The sequence below is a fragment of the Wyeomyia smithii genome, chromosome 2 (assembly GCF_029784165.1).
Source record: "Wyeomyia smithii strain HCP4-BCI-WySm-NY-G18 chromosome 2, ASM2978416v1, whole genome shotgun sequence".
NCBI lineage: Eukaryota > Metazoa > Arthropoda > Insecta > Diptera > Culicidae > Wyeomyia > Wyeomyia smithii.
This window is the reverse complement of record NC_073695.1, coordinates 206,367,324-206,393,954: the sequence shown is the minus strand read 5'-3', so window position 1 is coordinate 206,393,954 and position 26,631 is coordinate 206,367,324.

Genomic DNA, 26,631 nt, shown 5'->3' with positions numbered 1-26,631 from the left:
AGAATACGAGAAGACAGGCTCCAGAAGCGGTTTTTCAACGGTAGTACTCCGGCTAAGACCTCCAAACTCATCGTATGGGTCGATTACATGCAACCTAAGGCGATACGCAAACAACGATATTGTATTCGCTCCAGTTTGATCAAATGTGTGTTTGCTGCGGAGCGGAAGCAGAAACACCCGTACTCAATTACAGACAATATCGTTGTTTGGTAAAGCCTTATAAGGTCTCCTGGGTGGGCTCCCCACCATGATCCGGTTATTGTACGAAGAAAATTTACTCTTTGCTGACTTTTCTTCATCAGATACCTAACATGGCAACCCCAGGTGCCCTTAGAGCCGAACCAGACACCAAGATACTTATGCACCAAAACCTGAGAGATCATTTTACCCATTAATTGTGCTTGGAGCTGAGCAGGTTCATGCTTCCTAGAAAAAACAACTATCTCAGTCTTCTCCGGAGAGAATTCGATACCTAGCTGTAGAGCCCAAGCAGACAAATTGTCCAAGGTATCTTGCAATGGTCCTTGCAAATCGGCAGCTTTGGCTCCTGTAACAGAGACCACGCTGTCGTCGGCAGGTTGTCTTATCGTGCATGAATTTGCCAGACATTCGTCGATGTCATTTACATAAAAATTGTAAAGAAGGGGGCTTAAACATGAGCCCTGGGGAAGACCCATGTAGCTAATGCGAAAAGTTGCCAAATCACCATGCGTAAAATGCATATGCTTTTCGGACAACAAATTGTGCATAAAATTGTTTAAAATTGGAGAAAATCCTTGTCGGTGAAGTTTACCCGAAAGAATGTCAATAGAAACGGAATCAAAAGCCCCCTTAATGTCCAAGAACGCAGACGCCATTTGTTCTTTGCGAGCATACGCCAGCTGAATATCTGTTGAAAGCAGCGCAAGACAATCATTCGTCCCTTTGGCACGGCGGAAGCCAAATTGAGTTTCTGATAGTAGACCATTTGATTCGACCCAGTGGTCTAAACGACGGAGTATCATTTTTTCCATCAATTTCCGGATACAGGATAGCATTGCAATCGGCCTATAAGAGTTGTGATCAGAAGCTGGTTTCCCTGGTTTTTGGATGGCGATCACCTTCACTTGCCTCCAATCCTGCGGTACAATGTTTTGCTCCAGGAACTTATTGAACAAGTTCAACAAGCGCCTCTTGGCATTGCCGGGTAGATTCTTCAACAAGTTGAATTTAATTCTATCTAACCCAGGCGCGTTATTGTTACAGGACAGGAGGGCAACTGAAAATTCTGCCATCGTAAAAGGTGATTCTATCGCGTCGTGGCCCGGAGACGTATCGCGAACAAGGTTTTGCGCAGGAACAGAGTCCGAACATACTTTCCTGGCAAAATAAAATATCCACCTACTTGAAGACTCCTCGTTTTCGTTGACCGTTACGCGATTCCGCATTCTTCGGGCTGTGTTCCAAAGAGTGCTCATTGATGTCTCCCTCGACGTCTCGTTTACGAACCGACGCCAATATCCGCGTTTCTTTGCCTTAGTCTAGCTTTTAAGCTTGGTATCAAGCTCCGAATAACGTTTAAAGTCGTCGGCATCGTCTGTATCCCGGAAGGTCAAATACGCGTCGGATCTTTGCGTGTAGGCATCGGAGCACTCTTTGTCCCACCACGGAGTGGGAGGCGGTTCTTTGATCGTTACGCCAGGGTATTTCTTCGTTTGGGCTTGCAACGCGGCGTCGAGAATCAAGCCCGCGAGGAGGTTGTATTCTTCAAGCGGTGGATGATGTTGAATCGAATCGACCGTTTTTGAAATCATTTCCTCGTATAACTTCCAATCGACATTCCGTGTGAGGTCATACGGAATGTCAATTGGTCGCATGCGAGTTGAACCGTTAGTAATTGAAATAAGAATAGGTAAATGGTCGCTACCGTGAGGATCGAGGATTACCTTCCATGTGCAATCCAACCGTAGCGACGTCGAACATAAGGATAGATCCAAAGCGCTTGGGCGCGCCGGAGGTTTCGGGATACGTGTCATTTCACCGTTGTTCAAAATAGTCATGTCGAAGTCATCGCAAAGGTTATAGATCAAAGAGGAGCGGGTATCATTGTAAGGGGAACCCCAAGCCACACCATGAGAGTTGAAGTCTCCCAAAATCAAACGTGGCGAGGGAAGTAGTTCTATTAAATCAAAGAGCAGCCGTTGCCCAACCTGTGCTCTGGGAGGAATATATATTGAGGCAATACAAAGCTCTTTACCTTGAATTGTCATTTGACATGTGACAACTTCGATGCCTGGAATCGAGGGGAGGTTAATACGATAGAAAGAATAGCACTTTTTAATCCCTAGAAGTACTCCTCCATATGGGGTGTCTCGATCAAGGCGAATAATATTAAAATCATGGAAGTTAAGATCAATATTTGAAGTAAGCCAAGTTTCACAAAGGGAAAATGCATCGCATTTGTTTTTATTTATCAAAACTTTAAGTGAATCAATTTTTGGTAAAATACTTCTACAATTCCACTGTAAGAAAGAGATAGAATCCTTCATATACGCAGTTGAATTAGGCATCGAAGGATACAATCGCTGCAAGGAGGGGCCATTGGGCAGTCAACTGCTTCAAAAATGATCTAACTGTTGGGAGAAGTACTGTGAGGAAATTTTTAATTGGATCAGGTATATTGAAGTTTTCAAAAATCCAGTCCACGATGTTAGAAAAATTCACCAATCCAGAGTTTATTTGATTATCTGGGTGTGCAAAAGGAACAACTGAGGTTTTAGATGTTCCAGGAAGCGCTGGGAACTCCTTCTGGGACTTTAAATTTGCAAGCCCAGGAGGAGTTTGCTTCGGCTTTTCCGCAGCACTTTTAGATTTGTTCGTATTATTCTTTCCATCTTGAGAAACCTTAGGTCCTTTCCTGGGAAGCTTAGGAGAGGAAAGATTTTTCCTCTTTCTAGTCTCCCCAAGACAGGCAAAAGAAGCTCCCTCTAGTGGTTCGTCAGAATCGGTTTCATCTGAAGACAACAGATCAAAGGGGTTCGATGTTATGGTAGAAGTGGTCACGGTCTTCTTAAGAATCTCAGCGTAAGAATGCTTTGAGCGCTCCTTAAGAGACCGTTTAAATTTATCACTGCGTTGCATGTACACCGGGCATGCGGAAAGCTCATGCAGATTTTCCCCGCAGTGAATACACTTTTCAGCGTTTACACTGCAAGAATCTTCCGCATGAGTCTCCCCACACTTGCCACACCGTGCCTTATTGCAGCAGTAGGCAGCTGTATGGCCTAACTGCTTGCAATTGGTGCAATTCATAACACGGGGCACATACAAACGCACAGGCAGACGAACCTGGTTGATAGAAACGTGGCTAGGGAGTGCAGATCCGGTAAACGTAACGCGAAACGAGTCTGACGGAGTGTATACTTTTTTACCGGAGACGAGCGACATGGACCGTAATTGCTTAACATCCAATACTTTCGCCTCGGTAGTGGATTTTTTGAAGCAGCCGACGCCGCTTCCCAGAATACACTCAACAGTCAGACTCGAATCTGTTATTACACCGTCGATCTCCACGTCTCGTGCAGGTACATACACGCGACACTCGCGTGTAAAGAGCTCAGAGCGAGCTATATCGTTGGCCTGATCCAGATCATTGACCACGACACGGAGCTTGTTTGGTCTGACTTTTGCGATTTCGGTCACGGCCTTGTATCGTGACGTCAGATCTTTCGCGATTTGTAACGTGTTCAGTGATTTTCCTCCTGGTTTGGGCCTCATGTAGAGAACCAGTGGACCCGTTGATCCGTCTGGGTAGAGCCAGGGACGAGGATTGACTAAAGCAGGGACAGAGGGGGGGGTGAACAGGAGGGACAGGGTCGGGTGGGTTAGGAGACGGGGGATCGGGGGCTAAGGGATCCACATCCATTGCGCTCAAACTAGCGCAACAGTACAGTGGCAAAGAATCACGTTCCTCTTTTTTGTTGTCTTCAATAGCACAATCACCGAGTCTTTCGGTGCTGGAACGGGCAGCTTCGCAGTGGCACAGCTATAGCACAATAGCAGGATGACCTTCGGATTATCAGTTTGTCTTTACACCGCACTTCGCACTCTTTGAAACACGACCGAGTAAGCAATGCTTCTTTTCTTCTTCACACAGTAGCGACTTTATAGCGAGACAACCACTTAATGCGTCCGTTTTTGTCGAGCGTTCGGGACGGAATGGCACATATTCATTGTTTACTAATATTTATCATAAATACTTAAGCTACTTATAAATCTCCCCCTAATAGTCTTCCACTTCCACATTCACTTTTTTGTACTGGTTCTTTGTTTACAAATTGTGATCAAATTCGATTTTTGCCTTTCTCCTAGAAAGGTATAGCAATCACTTGCAAAACCGAAAGTATAAAAGTGCTCCAAAGTGCCGAATGGCATATATCACTCGACTCAGCTCGACGAGCTGAGCATTTTCTGTATGTGTGTGTGTGGGTGTGTGTGTATGTGTGTGTGTATGTGCAGATTTTAATTCTCACTCACTTTTCTCAGAGATGGCTGGACCAATTTTCATGAAATTAATTGCAAATGAAAGGTCTAGTTGCCCCATAAGACCCTATTAAATTTCATTATAATCGGATTTTTAGTTTATAGGTTATGTATCAAAATGTAAAAGTCATGAAACATCATTATCTCGAAAACTACACAACCGATTTGAACAAAAATTGATTTCAAATGAACGGGGTACCTGAAAAACCCTTAACTTTCAAATTTCATAAAGATTGAACTTGTGGTTTAAAAGTTATGACAAGAAACGTGTTCTGAAGACTACTTAATCTCACTCATGTTTCTCAGAGATGGCTGAACCGATTTTCATAAAATCAGTGTCAAATGGAAGGTCTTGTTGCACCATAAGACCCAATTGATTTGTTTTGCAATCAGACTATTACTTTGTCTGTTATGTTTGAAAATGTGAAATCCAGCTATGAAAAGGAACATATTCCGAAGACTACTTGAACTCACTCACTTTTCTCAGAGATGACTGACCCGATTTCCGCAAAATTAGTGTAAATCAATTAGTCTAGCTGCCTAATAACACTCTATAGAATTTTACTGTAATCGGACTGTAACTTCGTCTGTAATGTACCGAAATGTGAAAATTACGAAACTTCATTATCTCAGAAACTACACAACCGATTTGATCAATATTATTATCAGATGAGCGGGCTAGTTAAGGGTTAACTGATGAATTATGATTAAGCACGTGGTTTCAAAGTTTGGCTGCCCTATACGTTCCCATTTCATTTGATTATAATCGAACCTAAGCAACCGTTATGTATTAAATTGCTAATAAAACAACGAAAGTCTAGTATCTCAAAGATTACATGACTTATTTGAACATAACTAGTGTCATACGAACGAGTCATCTCTCGAACTTACAAATAACAAACTTCATAACAATTTGATATGTGGCTCAAAAGTTATGGAAAGAAAAGAAATTCAAAGACTATTTAAAACTATACCTGCTTTGATTGATATACGTGGCCTCAACATAATTTAAATGTGGTATCGTACTATTTGAACGTTCCTAATTCATTGATTCCTTGCGATGTGTTTAAAGTCTGAAAATGCACGACGAATCGGCCATAGGATATGATCAAAGTCAAAAGACAAATCGTTTGAAATGATTAGTTCTATCGAAATCGAAATGATAACATCCTCGACTTTTGGCTTCTGTACATCGCCTTAATTCTGAATGTATTCATATGGTCTTCGGTCATTTTCAGCAAATTTTCTGGCATCAATCTGACACCGGAAATACTCATATTGACAATTCTTTAGTTATTTTGGTTGTTTTCCACAAACTAAAAGAGGCCGTCTTTATATTCAAAATAGTGTCTAGGGTCAATGTTTGGTTTCTATGCATCATCTCGATTACGAAAATATCTATATTGAGTATTATTTGGTCAATTTCGACTGTTTCCAAGGTGATGCCATTTAGCGATTCAAAATGGTGCCTGAGGTCAATTGTTAGCTCATTGCATCATTCTGGTACCGGAGATTCTCATATTGGATGGTATTTGGTTATTTTAGTTTGTTTTTCACAAACTGGAAGTCGCCATCTTGGATTTAAAATGGTATTTAAAATAATTTCTGGCCTCTGAGCGCCATTCTGGTTGAAGAAACACCCATATTGGGTGTAATTCGATCATTTTCGTCTGTTTCCCAGGAACCGGAAGTCGCCAACCTAGAATCCAAAATGAGGTCTGCGGTCGATTTCAGCTGCTGTGTATCATTCTAGATCCGTAGATACTCACAGAAACCACAATTTGCCATCCTACAATTCATAATGGTGTCTGAAGTCAATTTGTGGCTCCAGTGCATCATTACGATTCCGAAAATATCCATATTGGGTGGTATTTGGTCGTTTGCCGCTGTTTTTCCGAAATCGGATGTCGCCATCTTAGAATCCAAAATGGTATCTGTGGTCCATTTTAGCTCCTGTGTATCATTCTTTATCCGGAAATTATTATATTGGGTGGAAATCGTCCATTTTTGGCTGTTTTCCAGAAACCGGAAGTTACCATCTTACAATCCTAAATGTTGCCTGAGGTCGATTATGGAACATATTTGTAACCACTAAAAACATTCACCTGCCAAATATGGTTTCATTTTGTTGACTAGTTCGCGAGATATGCAGAAATTTGTGCAGAAACATGTGCTTCCAGAAGAGGGAGGGGCGTCGAACCATTATGGACATATTTGTTATCCTTTAAAACATCCACATGCCAAATTCGGTTTCATTTGCTTGGTTTGTTCTTGAGTTGTGCAGAAATTTATGTTTTATTGGGACCAAAAACTTCTACATACAAATTTTCACGTCGATCGGTTCGGTAGTTTTCGAGCCTATATGGATCAAACAGACAGACCGAACTACATTTTTATATGTATAGATTACAACATCAATATTTTAGAACCTAAAGAGCGAATATGCATTTATTGGATTGACGGGTTCATGTAAATCTATTTTTACAAATAAAATGAATGAGAAAGGCTGGGTCTGACCGCTAGGTGGATTAATTTAGTTTTTTTTTTACAGTATAGTCGAAAAAACGTATACTGTTTTGGTTCAATCAACTCTGTGGCGCTTCGTTTATAGTTTAGTGTTTCCAGTTTACAGTGACCCAATTCCTTCGTAAAATTTACAATTACTTGTAGTTATGAAAAATAGCCTGCGGCCAGTAGCTAAGTAAAAAGTTTTTGCTAATGAATTTTCGGGTGCTTTATGTCTGCTTCAATGGAGATTGTTAACTCAGACACTCGCACTTGTGAGCCTGCACTTAACCAAAGCGATAGGAAGGCGAGACAAGGAGGGCCATAAATCAATTGAACGATTTCATTTTCCTGTGGTTAGCCGAAAATTTGGCCTACGGATTGCAAGGCTGAACGGAAGCTGTTGAAGCGTAACTTGTGATGGAGTGAAGTATTCCAGAAGGGTCAGTTAGCCCTCTGACCATTGTAAACCGGGACTAGCCGGAGGGTTATTAGTTTGCAACACAGGCGACGAGTGAACGGACGCTTTTCATACACTCCCACTATGCAACGTGATGAGCTAGTGAATGGCTGCCGAAATGAAACCGCACATTCAACAGCTTGAACTCCTCTACCTTGCTCCAAAGGTAACGTTCGGGTAAGCCTAATGCTTTGAATTTCATTATCGGCTCATCGATTACGGTTCGACTAGCTCTAATAACCGAAACTACCGCCAACATCTGAGGGTTTTTGGGATAGTGCCTCTAAGCTACAAGCCAATGAGGCAACTGGCAAAGCTGCTGATTAAGGTAAGCCTTCACTATTTTACCCATTCTGGGAGGACTTCCATTACCATAACTTTGAAAAGGTACTATACTAACCGCAGTTTTCGAATGATGAAGGGTCTCTGTAACGACAGTTATTGTTGCATTCGCTTGTAACATGTCCAGGAGTTGGAGCAACAATAAAAATCCTTTCACCGAAAGCGAACAACAGCAAACGCACTCATTCAGTCAGCTCTCCACTCTCGGCCACATCCATTTGCGATGAAAACTCCGGCTGAATCGATCCACCGCGACTCGGTTGCACTATTTGGAAAACTCGAAGTGCGTTCCCACCAGCAAGGCCACGGCAACCACTGCACACAGCCCATTCGCTGAAACTCCCATTGTTTATTATGTGCGGGGTTACCTCGCCACTCCCTGCTCAGTCACCCTTTGTACACTCGCAGATCAGAAACAAACAACGCCGATTCACTGTGACTCATCGTCGGGTGGTCCGCGAGACTGACACTTGTATCAATTTGTCTGCGGTCCGGAGCACTGGAAGTGACAGCTCGATTTCATCCGACATGTTCGACTCCTCTTCTCCCAGTTAAACTCCGTTGCAATGCTCAACGATCGCATCGTTGGTTTGAAAAACCTTGCAAATGCAAAATTTCTCCAACATTCCATGGAATGTTTTTCGTGTAAAAATTTATTCACCTAAAGCTGAGTGGAAATTGATTATATTTTCATGGTTTATGCACCAATCGATTTGAGATTTTTATAAATTTCATTAGCATTATTGGAACGACATTATATGTCGTACGTAATAGTTACTATATACAGAAGCAAAGAAGTATAGTTAGAAGGTGAAGTAAATTCAAAACTGCGATCATGTACGCATGCTACTAAAATCACTCAAATCGGTTTAGTCATAGCTGAGAAACTTGGCATTTTGCTCAGTTTTCAAAACTAAATAGGAATTTACTTTTGGCGTAATATTCTAACCTTTCTTCGTTGATGTGCGCGAAAGGTCAGCCCAATCCCGGGGACTTAAAGCGTTTTGGCACACGAGCAGCATTCGCGCGATGCACTGTATGCAGAACAACGCCGGCAGTAATAAATACACGCACCAGTACCAGCAGCACCGCACACCGGTGAAATTTGTCCCGCGGGAGCCGCCGAGCGGCAATAAATAATTATAAAAGTTTTATTATGTCCCATCGCGATCAGATCGGACCACGAAATTGGCCGACTGTTAGTAGCAGCATCAGCAATAGTGTATGCATGTGCAATCACTCGAGTGGTCAAAGTTGATGCAAAATGTACAACCGACTTGGAAATGGTCAATAAATAAACTGATACTGGCGAGGCAATCCCAATAGATGTACAGAATATTTATCGTTCAAACAGGTATAAAAATAAAGCCACCCGTTATAGGATATCCTACTGGTCGGAAACCGAACCAAACCACGTACCACGGGTCCGACCGGTTCTGTTCCAGACTGCAAGTAATGAATCTCCCATTCGTTCATAACGGGAAAGAGGCACCACCCTAGGAATTGATGTTGCCCGAATCGAGAGGCTTTTATCCTGTTGCGCGCTTCACGCCTGGCAGAATTTTTCCTCTTCACTTCCTTCGTAGCCTTCCAGCTCAAACAATACCATTGTGGGTGTATATGTGTCTGCTGATTTGCATAAAATAATAGATTTCTGTTAAAACTCACTGCAGCCAGTAATGAGAAGGCTCGGGCGCGGAATTCGTTAAATTTTACAGTGCTTTGGTTCCGAAATTCCGGACCGATTCGGTAACGTGATGTGACAGTGTCTGGGGTGGCGGTCATCGAATTCCGGCACATAAAGACGACTCGCGCGACTGGTTGTTGACCATCGCACCGGATGGGACGGGTGCCGGCGGGCCATTACTCTTCGTCTAGCAATTTTGACGGCTATCTCTGGGCTGTGTCAAGGGTTGATTTATTTTTTGAATTATGGATCCAAACAGGAGAGATGTGTTTTTAGTTTTTGCGTTTTTTTTTTCGTTGACTTTGAATGATGTGTCGAGGAGTTGGTTTCGCATGAAATGTGCGATTGTATGTGTCGATAAATTACTGTTTGAATTATTGAACATTCGCTAATTAATTGCTGGAATAGATGAAAGTTTGCGGCTTCCGGATATGATCATTTGTTTGGAGATTTATGATCCGTACACAGTATCATCCTGTCTGGGCAATTTTGCTTGGTTCAAATGAGATATCACAGCATCGTTTTATGACTGATAGAAACAGTGTTATAGGACTGAGTTTTTATAACTGGCTACCTGTGAGCGTTTCCAGCCAAAATGGGCTGGAAGAAGACGAAATTTTAGTCGAATTATTTTGATTTTGATGGAATTCTGCACATGTTTTCAGCCTAGAATATTGAGTACTTTTTACGTGTAGAATAACTTTTGTAGACTCAAGAGCATACACTTAATTGAGAGCGATGTAGCTCGAAAACATAAGATATAGGGTTTACATAAAATGTTCAGAAACAAGTTGTAGAGAACTATAAATGCGTTAAAAGATGTAAAAACATTTTTTTTTTAACAAAACATATTTATTTTCAACAGAAATAAAAAATACACTAAAGTTTAAATTGGAATATTTGAAGCCGTATGTATCATGGACTAGATGTTTGGCTTTCTTTCGCTTTTCGGCTTTTGATTCTTTCATGAACTCAATAGAATTTTTGTTATTTAAACATAAAAGTTTTCATACGAACCAAAATGATTGATTTTGTTGAAAACTCAACAAATTTTACTAATTGTGTCTCAACCAAAAATATATTTCATTTTCAACTTTTTAGATATTCACGAAACCTGCAACTCTTGTTCATTATTACATTTGTTCACTTTCGAATAATCCTATTTTTGTCAGCAAATAACGCGATCACATTGAACGCTTTCGATTAACGGAAGCACGAAATTCGACTACTTACTAAAGGAAAATATTATTTTGTAATATCTCAACTGCTTAGACTGACAAGAGCTGATCAAATACCCTACTTGAACTGTTCCTTTATGTTTTCCATGTGTGAAAATTGAAGTCATGACTTGTATCCTGGTGAAAATTAGAAAATTCAATAAGGCCAGGTTTTTTTGAAGTTTTCAACTTACCTTACCTGTTCAATCAGACGAGAGCCGTAATGGCTCGTGCAGTATCAAGAGGTTGTTGCCACGTTTCCCGGGAATTCAGGGTCTTCATGTCGTCAAACAAACGCTTCAAATCCGTTGACAATTTTCTGTTGATGTATTTTTTTGTAAAACTTTGCTCAAGTCCGCTGAATCACCGTTGGTGTTCGATTTCTATAATACTTCCAAATCACCGATTCCAGCTTATGCTACATTTCTTTGAGAACTGGATTGTCAGATTTTTTAAGTTTGTTGGAGAAAAACCTGAGTGTTAGACAAGCATTAGACGGAGCATATTTTGGCTATATTTGCTATGAACCTTTTTGGGCAAAATATTTTTTGGGGCTTTTACACTATAGCAAATATTTGCTCAAAACTCTGTGAGCTTGATCGGTAGCCAAATGTCTTCGCTCCTTTTCCATCAATTATATTCTATACCAAAGCCATTACACGATGCGAATTATTTCCAAATAAACGTAGGAGGGTGGTATCCAAGACATGACCCCATGACGTTGGACTACGATATTTTTATATTTCATTAAAATAAATAGTAGACGGAATTGTAACTCTAAAAAGAACCGTCCGCTTTGCTGGTCAATGAAAGAATGAGAAATTCAATTCGATGGTGTGCGCTTTTGAAAGCGATCAATATTTGCCACCACTAGCTTTCTGCTGCTCCAGAAAGAACCTCCCACTTTGCCGGTCAATGAACGAATGAGAAATTCAATTCGATGGTTGCGCGTCTATAAGCGACTAATATTTGCCACCACCCGTACCCGCAACGTTTTGCAAAAACGAAAATTCAACTGGTGACTTCAATTACAACGCTTTGGAGCACCTAAAGGTGCCAGTTGCCGATGATTCTTGTTATCTGGTTATTCCGAGTAGAACTCCAGCTGTTTTGGCACTTTTGCAGCTACCAGCCACTTAACAGCCGTTAGATATGCGGGTGAAACCCAGCACGAGGTGACCGGTACCGTTTTGCCTTTTCTTTCTGTATACGATCGGCACCTAGCGTCTGCATTATCTTGCTACAGTTTAAAAATGAAAATGATGGGGTGAATTGTTAGAATGGTACCTTCTATATGAAGGTTTCGTCAGTTATTTAGAAAAATGCGGAGCTTAGAAGAATAGCGAATGACAAGGAAAGTGAAAAATATCAGAAACAAAAGGCGACCTCGAGTAAAACAACATCAACAACCACAAATCGTTTACAAAGTCAGATCGGTTGTATCCGTTAGGGTCGGCTGTGCTTGGGAAGAGAGGTACATTGAAAGAAATCGACACGACATTATAAAGTGTTTTGCATTTGAATTCGCTCTACTGGTCAAAACATATAGAATTCATATGCGAAACATTTAAGAATTATTTATCGTGCAACACCTCATTTTCAAAAGGAAAACACGTTCGATTCTCGTGTTATGACATATAGACATGAAGTGTTTGGATTTTGTATTTCGTTTTCGACCCATTTTTTCGTAGTCCGATTTTTCAGGCTTCGGCTTTCAGTCGGGCGTAAGTTTTCCCGCTGCACAGTGGGGCAAATTGGTCCGTTGGCGCGACAAAACCTCATAACTCCTTAACAGTTGTTTTTACAGTGTTCATGTCTTCAGCAATGTTGTTCACCATAAAAACATCTTCTTGAGAAATGTATTCGGGCAGCTTAATTTTTGTTCTACAGATGGCGCTGACATCTATCTTCTGAATAAATGGTGCTAGCCATTTTGTTTCTTCGGGAAAGTTGTTTATATCATCAATTCACATAAAGTTTTCGAACATATTACAAATGTAGGACTGACCGTTAACGAGATAAAATTATTTTCATTATTCATAAACCCAAAATTTTAATAATGAATTATAACTGGGACTTAAGAACAAATGTTTTAATTTCAGATATATTCGAACTTTCGAGTCATCATGAAATGAATTATTGAAGGTTTGTAGTTGCCTTTGTATAGTTTTTTGTCATCCTACAATGTGTCATCATATTTGAGAAAGAATATAAAATAAAGTTTTAATGTTATTGTTTGTGATAAAATGTTTTAAATAGGAACATTGTTCAATTAACGTTTAGTTGGTCATGTTTCCTTTCTAAGAGCTCCTCTTGTTTAACTTTATACCATTTAACATGAATACTAAACGCTTACTTTTGTTTAAAACACTGCTCACCCAATAACAAACTGTTTCCTAGTACTAATAATTATTTCCGGGGGGTCTTAATACTACTGGACGTCAGTTTCGAAAGACCCCCGAACACAATCATGGTCGTGTTGCATACACCGGCAATCAGCAAAGCCTATTGTAGGAAAAACATCGATACGGACACTGCTGATTGGCGATTTTTTACATGAATTGACATGAAACAATCGTTGCGAAAACTCGAATTACTCAGTAAGTCGCAACTAGTAGCAGCTGATTTTTGGTTTAGTACTAGTCAATACCTTGTATTTTAGTACAATAATAGTGTCATAGCAGAACAACGTAGAACATTATGTTTTTCATATTGCCGAAAATGAGGAAAAATTATAAAAAAACTGGTTTTACACACTATGCCTCCTACGAACCTATTTTCAACAAAACTGTTTTAAAATCACATTACCTATTAGTTTATACTCTGTTTTATGAGGATCATATGAGTTAGCTTATTAATTTCTAAGTATTTGCATGCCCTGGAAAATATCTGTGAAAAATTTTTCTTCCATTTTACAAGCCTTGTAAATCCTCACTTTCACAATATTATAGCACATTTTCTAAATTATTTTTCTAAGTGAATTATCATGATTTCCAGTCGACAACATGTCTACTGCAAGTAGAAAAAAAATGAGGCATGAAAACTGAATTTCATTTTTTTTAGTTTTGTCGCGACTTTTCTGAGTTCTGCCCGTGTTATGATGTCAGAGTCATCCGTGAAGTTCCGAAGCTGAACAGACCTTTCGGATTCGGTTTACACCCTCGAGAGCGATTTTAAACAGTAAACAGAAAAGTCCATCACCTTGTCTTAACCCTCTGCGCGATTCAAAGGGGTTCGAGAGTATCCCCGAAACACGCACGTAGCACATCACTTGCGCCATGGTCAGTTGAGTCAGTTTAACCGGATATCTGTTGTTGTGCACTGAAATCGATGAAGATGTGGTGTGTAAGCTCGTTGTATTCGCGACATTCCTGTAAAATCTGTCGAATCGAGAAGATATGATCCGTGGTGACACGGGCTCCCATGAAGCCCACTTGGTGCTGGTCCACGAAACTCCCGGTTAAAAGGTGATAGACGACGGAACAGGATCTATAGAGTATTTTGTAGGCGGCTTTGATAAGCGAGATATCGCGGGAGTTGCGGCACTCCAGCCTGTCGCCCTTCTTGTAGATGGGACAGATGACTCCTTCCATCCGTTCGTCTAGCATTTTTTACTCCTCCCAAATCCTGGAAATGACCCTTTGCAGCGCCTTTTTCCCATGTTTAAAGAGCTCGCTCAGCAGTCCGTCTTTCCCTGCGGCTTTGTTGTTCTTCAGCTACCCGATCTTACAAAGACCTTCATGAACATCGGGGGCTGGTACTCGGTCATCTGCTGCTGGTGCTCCTGGGTCAGTTCCTGCTCCGTTCTTGTTTACTGTATCGCCATTCAGGTGTCCATCGAAGGAGTACCCTTTCACAAGTCAATCATCTCGTTTGCATCCGTGAGAAGGTTCCCATCTGCGTTCTTGCACTTGTCGGTTTGCGGCACATAGCTTCAGTGGGACTGGTTTACCTTCTCATAGAACTTTCGCGTATCATTGGCACGGTGGAGCTGCTCCAGCTCATCATGTTCAAGATCCTCTTGCTGGCGCTACACTTTCGTCTGAGAATCATAGTCGTTCCGTGCCCGTTTATGATTGGCCTTGTTCTCATTTGTTGATTTGCCCAGGTATATCGCCTAGGTCCGGTTCTACTCATTCACCTTTACCTCGCACTCCCTGTCATACCAGTCGTTACTGCCACTCGGTGCTTCCACTCCTAGTGTCGCCGTTGCGGTCTCCCCGATAGCTGTGCGAATGTTGCACTAGCCGTCCTCGAGAGGCCCCGCGCCAAGCCCCTCCGCCGTGGGTAGTACCGCTTCGAACTGTTGCACGTATTCCTCCGCAGTCTGGGGATCCCGGGGCTGCTTGATGCTAAGCAGCGGGGTTAGGCAATGTCGCGCGTGGTACACGGTCGACAGTTTTGAGCGTAAAGTTAATACAACTAGGTAGTGGTCCGAGCCAATATTCGCACCGCGATTGGTGCGTACGTTTGTAATGTCTGAGAAGAACCGGCCATCGATGAAAACATGGCCAATTTGGTTTGCTGTACGTTGGTCTGGTGATCTGATGCTTCGCTGGCCGTTGTCGTTTGTCACGGTGTGCAGGCTGTGCGGACCGGTCACCGGCTTGCATATGTCCTCCCTTCCGATCTGAGCGTTCATGTCGCCGATGACGATCTTGATGTCTCTACGCGAGCAGCTATCGTAGAGTTTCTCCAGCTGTGCGTAGAACGCTTCTCTCTCTACATCGGGTCTTCCTTCGTTAGGGCAGTGAACATTAAGGATAGTGTCGTTGTAGAATCGGCCTTTTTCTTCTTAACAAACACAACCTGTCGCTGATCGCCTGCCACTTGATCACACAACTCTGCATCCTGTTCAGCACCATAAAGCCGGTACCCAGCTCATTGGTTGTACCGCCGCACTGGTAGTACTGTACCTTGCGTCACAAATCCTCCGTACCTTCTCTTCTTTCCAGCAAAGCTCCTGGAGAGCAACGATGTCAAAGTAACGGGGTTCTAGCTGATCCAGCGGAATCGCCACCCGTGGTGCTCAGCGATCTACAGATCTATGCACCGAGCTTCCAATCGCCTAGGTCGTTGTAGAATGTTCCGGTCCGTATTCAATTCTTGATTGTTCGTAGTATTTTAATTTTTCGGTGCCTTACTAGGGCTGTTGATGCCTAGTCTCGCGACGGGGCAGCCGTCTTGGGTGTAGCTAGTGAGACACCACGCTCCGTAATTCAGCCGACCGCTCCGGATCAGACGCTGTTTGAGCCGCCCCTAACATGGAGAACAGACGCTCAGCTGCCCTCCCCCTTTCCTGTTAGCGTACGACCATGTTCCCACATTCCCTTGGTTGCTCGAATCAATGTCGGTACCACGTGGATGTAGGGATAAGAGTTGCCGGGCATTCTACTTTGGATCACACTGGGGCTCATTTTATGGCAACTAGTACGGGTGTACTGCTGGTACGCACCAATTGAACCAATAAGAAATGCTTGAAGTTTTCAAGCATTTCTAAATTTAACCGATTTTTGAAATGAACTCACTCTCAATGCGAAATTTGATTTTCAATTCTTTCAAATAAATTTTCTAGGCCATCTTGCATGAAAACAAACGCTCACCTATTTGCTGACAATGAAAAAAAGAATGTGAAAATATAAAATACAAAATTTTAGGCTAAGTAAGGTAAAGATAGAAAAAAACGAAGAAATTTTGTTCCTAAAATACAATTTGTTCTGATAGGTGATTGAAATCCAAAATCTAATGGGCCAATACTGTAAAATGGTAAAAATACATGTGTTTGTAAAATAAGTACAAATAAATATATGGTCAATTCATCTGCATTATTCTGAAAAGTGATGTACTGTTGAAAGCAGTAGAGGTGGGATAACTTCTTGGCAAAAAAATAAATTTTCCATTATTCGGTAGAACTTCAGAGTTTCAACATAAACCTTTCTAATTGCATAACAATGTACAGTTTTTTTCCACAGTTACCCATATATTTAACACATTTTGCAGTGACGTTACAGCGTTCAGACGATTCTTTTGGCATAATTTATGCTCTAACTTGGAAATCTTCCCTTTCATGTTGTTACAGATTAAAAAAATTTCAAAATTCCAAAAATTCCTGTAAGAATGATGTATAAGAAATTTATTTGCTTTCTTTATATCACTTTGGGAAGTGATAATATTGCGGGATGTTGCAAGGCACCAGAAATTGAGGTTTCATACCTTTTCGTCTTAAAGTCAAAAAACTCTGCTCTAACAAATAATAATAAAACATTTTGCCACGTTGAGACTGGTGATAACTTGTAACATCTATTTTTGAAAAGCTTTTATTTTTCGTTGCAACTTATATTTTTTGCAAAAGGTATTCTTACGCTGTTGTCACGTCATGGAAATATAAATCATTCCATATCCGTTAGTTATCACGTAAAAATATTTTCAGTGTAAAGATTGGGCTTTTCATTTAAAAGTGGTGACAAAAACTGATGAAAATTCAAAGACAAACGTTCGAAGGATAGAACTGTTTTAGAATATGCAATCTCTTTAAAAAGTTGCAGTACGTATTTTTTCTACTACAATTTGAAAAATCAAGGTAGGATTTTGTAATTCTAACTAAAAATATTGTGTTCTCATCCAAAATAGTTCACACTCAACTGTGTACCATTAAATTTTAAAAATCACCAAACTTTTATAGATGATACGAAAACTTGCTAGATTCATTGTGTAAATAAAAAATCGAAGTAAAACCAAATACTCTAGTTTGGATAATGGAGTTGATTCCCTGAATAATTTATAAATTGCTTGATAACTAACGCACAGTTTCTTATGCTTCAAATTTTTTTTGTTATATTCAGCGCTATAATTTTCTTCAAATGATCAATTTATGGTACTTAGCTACAAGTTAAAACAATTTATTCCGGTCATCTAAATTAATGCAATTTTTTAACAGTTAGCTCTCCGAATGCTATATTTATTAGATTAGATTTTTGTTCTTTGTTAACCTTTTTTTTGACTTTTTAAAAATTAATTTCCCTTCGATTTTTGCTTCGTTTATCAAGAATTTCTTTTGTTGGGTTTGCTTTATTCCATAAAGGCTGGGTTGAAAAGGCACATTGAAACAATTAAATGGTTTCAAACTTCACAGAATATTAGTAAATTTAAAAGGTACAGTACATATTCATACGCCTGTTTTCAACAGAACACCCTATCAAGCTAATAAGTACTCTTTTTTCAATTGCCTTTGGTAAGCGAAAGAACGGCAACAGGAAAAGTCTACTTTCGAACCCGTCATATCACTTATGTCTAATTATGTGACACTTGTCACAGCTGTCGGGTAGGCAATAATTTGTTCGCGATGAACACCGATTTCCACTGTTAGCATGTATACATTTTGATGTCAAGTGTTACACATTGCATCGCACCGAGAGAGGGGGAAAAGATTAGAGGCAAAGTGATAATTTCCGCTGCACCTCCAACCAACCCTTCCCAAGCTGTAGACGGAGCACGATGACGAACATTGTGGACCAATTTAAGAAAGCATCGAAATAACGATGATTGATGCCTTCCAGACAGCTGCCTGCTCTACCCACGCTTCTATGCACGATACAACGCTCGTCATCGTCCCTCGAAGTGCAACCTTAGAGGGGCGAAAAAAAGTGCAGACATCCTTGTTCTATCTCAAGAAAGACAAAATCATTAAATAATTGTTAATATCCTCGTCAAATGTAGACAGCGAAGAAGGCAACCGGCCAGGAGCCTGCGGGCGCGGGTTACGACAGGTTCGCTTAATCCCACAGGGTAAACGGTGGGAAACGAAAGGCGGGACTGTCCGTGGTGTTATGAATTCATCAAATCATCCCCCTTAAGTCATCCTTTTCTGCAGAACCAGAAGCTGCTAAGGATCCGACGCGACGGTGTGTGGTGTGGTGTAGGGTGCTGCTGCTCGTGTTCGCCAGCCAGCAGCAAGCCCAGATGTGTGTATCGAAGCGGAAGGGTGTATTCCAATCCAATTTTGACGTCCACTGAGGTTAGATTCCTTGGTTCTACCTTCTACCACCATCAGTCACCAATACACATGGTAACAGGAGTCTTACGTTACCACAAGTGTGTAGTTCTACCATGAAGGTGAATGATGTGACAGCCAGGGGTGAGAAAGGATGACATCAATTTGACGACTTTTAGCAGCTTTTACCTAAACTGCACGATGGAGACGATCGGTTTTAACATCGGAGGGTTGTTCTGGCCAGTGGGGCCAGTTGAGTAGTTTCTGTACTACACTAAGTATCGAATCCCAACGCATAAAATTTCAAATATTATCAACAAGTTTGTATTCAACTCGTTTTCCTAAACTGATTGAATTGATTAGCAACAGGTTAATTGTTGGCAACACTCCCTTTCGTTTCCGACACACTTTTCTCAACGGCACACGTACGCTTGCCGTGCGCAGGTTGATGGTATTTACATACACGTGTTTATCGAGGATTTGGATGCTGATGGCATATCGTTAGTGCGCGGCAATCGTCAAATGTCCTTTGCCCCCTACGGTTGCTCTCAACACACGAGCTGGCAAAGGCAATCAGAAGATGCGGACGAAAGCCTCGTATGGCCTCGCGTGTTGGATTCAAACCTACACCCTCGCTCGGCCAATCACCTTCACCTATAGCGGAGAAGTATGAAAACGACTATGATGAAGGATTTCGTCTCTTTTTTACACTTCCTGGAATTTAGCATTTCGCAAGTGGGGGAACCATCGCTAACCACAGGCCGGCAGCGACATGTGATGTGTTGTTCAAATTGAATTCATTTCCCATCTCCTATATTTATTTTTAATATCCCTAAGGATACGGTATATATTCATGGAAATTGAAAATGCATGAACACTATAGGCATTCCTCGTACGAGCGGGGCAAAAACGGTACTGCCCTGCTGGTGGAATGATAGCGCTTGTAAATTGTAGTTCGGAAAGGGACTCTAGTCATAGAAGTCGTTTCTTTTAAAGTCGAAACATACTGTTCTGAACCTGCCGGAGAAGAGGTGGCACAAGCCATCCAATCATTTCTAGCTTTTCCTCTGACAACGTGCGACGAGCGCCTTCGTCCATCGCACGAGGAACTCGAGTAGAACCGTTGAGCTACGCATTTCTACGGATGGGTGTAGCATATCTAGGCGTAGCAAAGGGGAGATTGCATGAGAAAACAGAGCCTTTCAGATGCTTGTCATTAGGGCAGAAGTTTACTAATTTGATTCAGTGACCTATCATGCCATTTACAGTAATTTTAAATAATAATTTTAATTTTACATCCACAGTGTTGAAAAGCTTGCCCCTTCCTATTTCAAATCCTTGTTACGCCTGTGGCAGCACAACAATGGAAATTATGACATAAGTGAAGTAGGATAGCACAAAAATTCCGGAAGTATACTTTAGCAATGTCCTGTTAAATCGAAAACGATTCTTGTTGAGCTGAAGTGGTATTTATAATGGATAGCTCTGAAATTCATTTGGCATCAATTGGTAAGCCAGTGGCTCTCGTTCAGTAGAATCAAGGAAACAATTACTCCACATGATGGCAATGTTGGATATCAAATTTTGAAGAAATATATACTATTCCATCCAAACAATGATTGAGCATCTTCTCCTACAAAACACGAGCATGTTATATCTTCTGTAATAATCTAGCAAATACGAATGGCTTCGATTTGATTGGAATTCTGCAAATGTACTTGATATATCAAGCTCAGTAATCTCCACGTGTAGATATCTTTTTTCCTTTTTGCCTTTCTCTTTTCCTTTTTGCCTTTCTCCTAGCAATCACTGGAAAAACCAAAGGTATAAAAGTGCTCCAAAGGGTCGAATCTCGTATATCAATCGACTTAGTTTGACGAGCTGAGCATTTTCTGTATGTGTGTGTGTGTGTGTGTGTGTGTATGTGTGTGTGTATGTGTGTGTGTATGTATGTGTGTGTGTATGTGTGTGTATGTAACGCTCTCCCAAACTCACTCGATTTTCTCAGAGATGGCTAAACCGATCTTCATGAAATTAACTACAATTGAGAGGTCTAGTTGCCCCATAAGACCCTATTGAATTTCATTGCAATCGGATTTTTAGTTTAGAGGTTATGTTTAAAAATGTGAAAATCACGAAACATCATTATCTCAGAAACTACTCAACCGATTTTAACAAATTGGTTTTAAATGAACGAGCTACTTAAAAAACCCTTAACTTTTGAGTTTCATGAAGATTGAACGTGTGGTTCAGAAGTTATTTAAAGAAATGTGTTCTGGAGAGTGTTTAATCTCACTCATGTTTCTCAGAGATGGCTGAACCGATTTCCACAAAATCAGTGTCATTTGGAAGGTCTTATTGCCCCATAAGACCCTATTGATTTTTTTTGCAATCGGACTATTACTTTGCCTGTTATGTTCAAAAATGTGAAATCCAGCTATGAAAAGAAACATATTCCGAAGACTACTTAAACTCACTCACGTTTCTCAGAGATGGCTGAACCGATTCCCACGAAATTAGTGTCAAATGAAAGATCTAGCTGCCTTTTAACACCCTATTGAATTTCAATGTAATCGGTCTGTTACTTTGTCTGTATTGTATCAAAATAAGAAAATCACGAAACTTCATTATCTCAGAAAGTACACAACCGATTTGAATAATATTGGCATCAAATGAACGGGCTAGTTAAAGGTTAATTGATGAATTTTATAGCGATTAAACACACGGTTGAGCGGGGGCCTAGTGTGGTTGGTAACGTCTCCGTCAACCACGCTCGACGCCTGGGTTCGAATCCCACCGCCGACATAGGTGTCGATGGTTGTGAGGTGGCGTGATCCACTCTCAACCAACCCAACTGGTCTAGATTCAATCCTAGCTGACACCGGGAGATTTTCTGAGGCGAAAAATCTCTGGGATCACGCCTTCCATCGCATGAGGAAGTAAAGCCGTTGGCGCCGGTCCGTTAATAAACGGGTCGTGAGTTAGGGTCCTGGGTGTGGAGTCGCCTCCCTGGGCGTCGGTGATTGGCCACAACAGTGGCGGAACTAGACCGACGGAAAATAAACGAGAATAAAAAAAAACACGCGGTTCAAAAATTGTAAGAAGAAACATTTTCCGGTGACTTTTCAAATTCACTCGTTTTCCCAAAAATGGCTGAACTAAATTCAACAATCTTAGTGTCAAATGAAAAGTTTGGCTTTCCTATAGGTTCCCCCGGGTTGTCTCTCAAACTTACAAGTAAGAAATTTCAGAGCAATTTGATATGTGGTTCAAAAGTTATGAAAAGAAATGGCCTCAACAAAATTTAAATTTGGTATTGTGCTATTCGTACGTTCCCGGTATTGCTCGTGATTGAAGTGTACGAAATTCAAAGTCATTTCTTTTATTTCGCTATTCCTTCAGCATGAATATTTTACTCCTAATTAATAATTTTTTTTAACTTTTTGCCTTTCTCCTAGAAAGGTATAGCAATCACTTGCAAAACCGAATATATGAAAGTGCTCCAAAGGACCGAATAGCATCACTCGACCCAGTTCGACGAGCTGAGTATTTTCTGCATGTATGTATGTATGCATGTGTGTGTGTGTGTGTGTGTGTGTGTATGTGTGTGTATGTAACGCTCTCTCAATCTCACTTGATTTTCTCAGAGATGGCTGGACCGATTTTGATGAAATTATATGCAAATGAAAGTTCTAGTTGCTCCATAAGACCCTCTTAAATTTCATTGTAATTGGATTTTTATTTTAGAGGTTATGTTTAAAAATGTAAAAATCACGAAACATCAATATCTCAGAAATCACACAACCGATTTCAATAAAAATGGTATCAAATGAACGGGCTATCTTGAAAACTCTTAACTTTTGAATTTTATATAGATTGAACATGTGGTTCAAAAGTTATGGAAAAAAACGTCTTCTGAAGACTGTTTAATTTCACTCATGTTTCTCAGAGATGGCTGGACCGATTTCCACAAAATCAGTGTAATATGAAAGGTCTAGTTACCCCACAAGACCCTATTGATTTTTTTGCAATCGGACTATTACTTTGCCTGTTATGTTTAAAAATGTGAAATCTAGCTATGAAAAGAAACATATTTCGAAGAATACATAGAGATGGCTGAACCGATTTTCACGAAATTAGTGTCAAATGAAAGGTCTAGCTGACTCATAACACCCTATTGACACCCTATTTACTGTAATCGAACTGTAACTTCGTCTGTAATGTACCGAATTGTGAAAATCACGAAACTTCATTATCTCAGAAAGTACACAACCGATTTGATCAATAGTATTATCAGATGAACGGGATAGTTAAGGGTTAACTGATGAATTATGATTTAACACGTGGTTTCAAAGTTTGGCTGCCCTATACGTTCCCATTTCATTTGATTATAATCGAACTAAGCAACCGTTATGTATTGAATTGTTAATAAAACAACGAAATTCTATTATCTCAAAGATAACACGACTTATTTGAACATAACTAGTGTCATACGAACGAGTCATCTCTCAAACAAACTTCATAACAATTTGATATGTGGTTCAAAAGTTATGGAGAGAAAAGAAATTCAAAGGCTATTTAAAACTATACCTGCTTTGATCAATATATGTGGCCACAATATAATTTAAATGTGATATCATTTGAATATTCCCGGTATCGCTCGTGATTGAATTGTTCGAAATTAAGAGTCATTTCTTTCATTTCGCTTTTTCTTTACGTCATTACGTCAAATTTCATATTTGATACTGCTATTACAACATCATTATTTTAAAATCAAAAAAGTGAATACACATTTATTGGATTGAAGCGTTCATGTAAATCTATTTTTACAAATAATAAATTTGAATGAGAAAGGCTGGGTCTGACCGCTAGGTGGTTTAATTTAGGTTTTTTTTTATTTCCTTTTCTTGCGTTCAAATAAAATTTATACAATTATGAATTCATTTATATATATTTATTTATTTAGAAAAAAAATCAATGATAACGAAGAATACTTAAAAATGTAATTCAACAACTGTTACTGTAGCCAACCCTGTTCTAATATATGGTGTTGAAAGTCAGTCAACCAGATTTATATTTATTATTTTATATCTGGTGTCGATTACATTGCAATAAAGTGAAAGCTACGGAAATTGATTTCAATGTCGATGAGCATTCACACAAGGGCACGAAATGGAGGAAATGTCGTCTGTTCAGTTTCAGTTTCTCTGAATCTTGGGGCCATCGAACAACAATGGAATAGTTTGACACAGTCGAACGCATTATTAAACTATGGAAAAAACAAAACTGTTAAATTAAAATGCAGTTCTGCACACTAATCCATGTCATCAAAAACTATTTACAGGCAATATAATTAAAAAATTTTTAATAAAATTATAACAATATGTTGAAGTTGAAATGCATTTTCGGTTCTAAAACAATAAACAAGTTGATGTAGGCAATTTCTTGCGAACAAGAAACCGTCAAGGTGCAAGGTAAGCTATGAAAAAACCTGGCCTACAGTACATACGATCCGAAGAAGCCGATTTTTAAATACATCTGCGTGAACAGGATTTGAATCCATAATCAGTTATTTGACATTCCTATCATATTTGTGTTTCTCTGTTAAAAACTAACATCGCTGCGAAGAAAATCTGCGCGAATATAAGGAACCTCAATAAACCTGTATTTTGCAGACAAGTCTGCATATCTAATCTGATGTCCTATTGTTTGTTTAACATTTTGAGAAATTAATAACTTTTATTGGTAGAGATCATTAATGTGTGACAAAACGTGACGAATGGAGGAAGGAACATAAGTTTTGATCAAAATTTGCGTAACGTACTTGATGGATGCCACCTAACTCATTTTAACCCAGCCATCTTACTTCTAAAGAATGAATTGTTCATTATTGTTGCGAATAACCTAAGCTAATGATGTAAAAGCAATTTAGAGTTTTCAACTTGATTTTGAAATAACTCGAAAACGGTCACTTCTGAGCGACCCGGTGACATTTCCCGGCGGTTGAAATGCCACGAGGTTAGGCATTTTCGGCGAAATTCGTCGGAAAATGAATCGCTCAATCCGGAAGACCTCTCCTGACCGGGATACATCGATCGGGACTGCCTACTCCATCATGACGAAGTTTCTGGGATACAAGTCATACAAAATCGCAAGGTTCACGGGGTAACGGAGGTTGCAACGAAGAAGGCCAGGATTCAAACTGAAATTTTTGTGGCACGTAGGTCAGGAGTTAATATTTTCTGATGCGAAACACGTTGTCTTGCAGCAGCCCCACAATGTCCAACCAAAATGATCAGCCGTGAGTGCCGATGTTGGTCAGCATCCCTCGTCCCACATGAGGATCCATCGGTTCCAGAGCGCCTCGTCAGTGATAGTTTGGGGCCGTATTCAGGCGTGTTAAGCTCTCACTGGTGTTTAACGAGAAAAAATGTGAATCCGCGTCGCGTATTATAAGACCGATGTTCTGGAGAAAGTTGTGGTCCCGGCATTGCGAACCTTTACGGGAAGGATCATCACGTCCTTCAACAGGGCGGCGTATCGACCCACACGTAAATATCATCCAAGCGTGATGTCTGGAGAATTCTGATTTTTTCGAAAGAGCAATTCTCACTGAAACCAGGCCACTAGATGCACAAGGTCTTTCGAATTCGATATAAATGCACATAGGTACTTGATAGAAATAGAAAAAAACTGAAAATGCCATTTTTGTTTGATCGAATTTGTTGACCCCTCGGTCGCCAGAAGGTAATATAGTTTTTAGAAAATTTGAAGTTTTAGCAATTCTTGATGTACAGGTCGGACTCGATTATCCGGAGTTTTGAAAAAAATTTCGCTCCGGATAATCGAACCTTCCGGATAATCGAGCCTTTTTTTATTTAAATTTTTAATATCTGTCATCTAGAATAGTGAGTTTTCTATTATAATAAATTGTATACAGTGCATGTGCCGACAAAAAAAAAAAAAAAAAATTGTCCTTAGACTGTTTGACGGCGTTTGTTATACATATATACGTAATAATAAATTAGGTTACTTTGATTATCTCGAAGATGTAAAAATAAACACTCATGTTTTTTCCATTTCTTGAGCGACCTATAACGATCTAGACGCTTGATATGGACTACTTTGCGGATTTCAAGTCGTTATTAATTTCGCTTGATGAGTTTTGGTTCAATAATCCGAGAGTATCCGGAACAGAACCGAGACAGGTCTGCTTGTGGTTTTAAGTACTGTAATGATCGTGGCCATTATATTACAGGAATATAATAATATTCCTGCCATAATTTCGAAACCGGTCTACCAATAGCGGTTGTCCTTATCGGCAACAAAAAACCATAATACCTTGATTTTGGAGGTTATTGAGTAAGAATTGGTTGAAGGAACGACGAGAAAGCTGCCAAAAACGAACTGCCTAAGCAGAACGGGGCTTGTACCGCTACAATTATGAACTACCCCGAACCTCCCAATGACCCGGAAGACAAAATTACGTTATAAAAATACAGAAACAATAAAATACTCCGGATAATCGAAACATTTTCTCCGGATAATCGAGCCCCGGTTAATCGAGCCCCCGGATAATCGAGTCTCCGGATAATCGAGTTCGACCTGTATTAATATTGGGATATTTCTTTAATTTTAAAACCAAATTGTAGATAGTAGCGGAGATCGACCGGAATAATTGTTACAGAGGTGGGATGGCTTTCTCGGTCTTGAAGAATTAAAACGACTAGATTTTGGTCAACCTGACGTTTCGACCTTTGGTTTAGGCCTTTATCAAAGGATACTATGGATAAAAATGACATAATTACATGTAGGTACTAACTAACAACACAAAGCTTTAAACTTTCACACTAGTCTGCCGTTTTTCGTTTCTTAAACATTTAACACTGATTCTTGAAAGGTTTCGCGT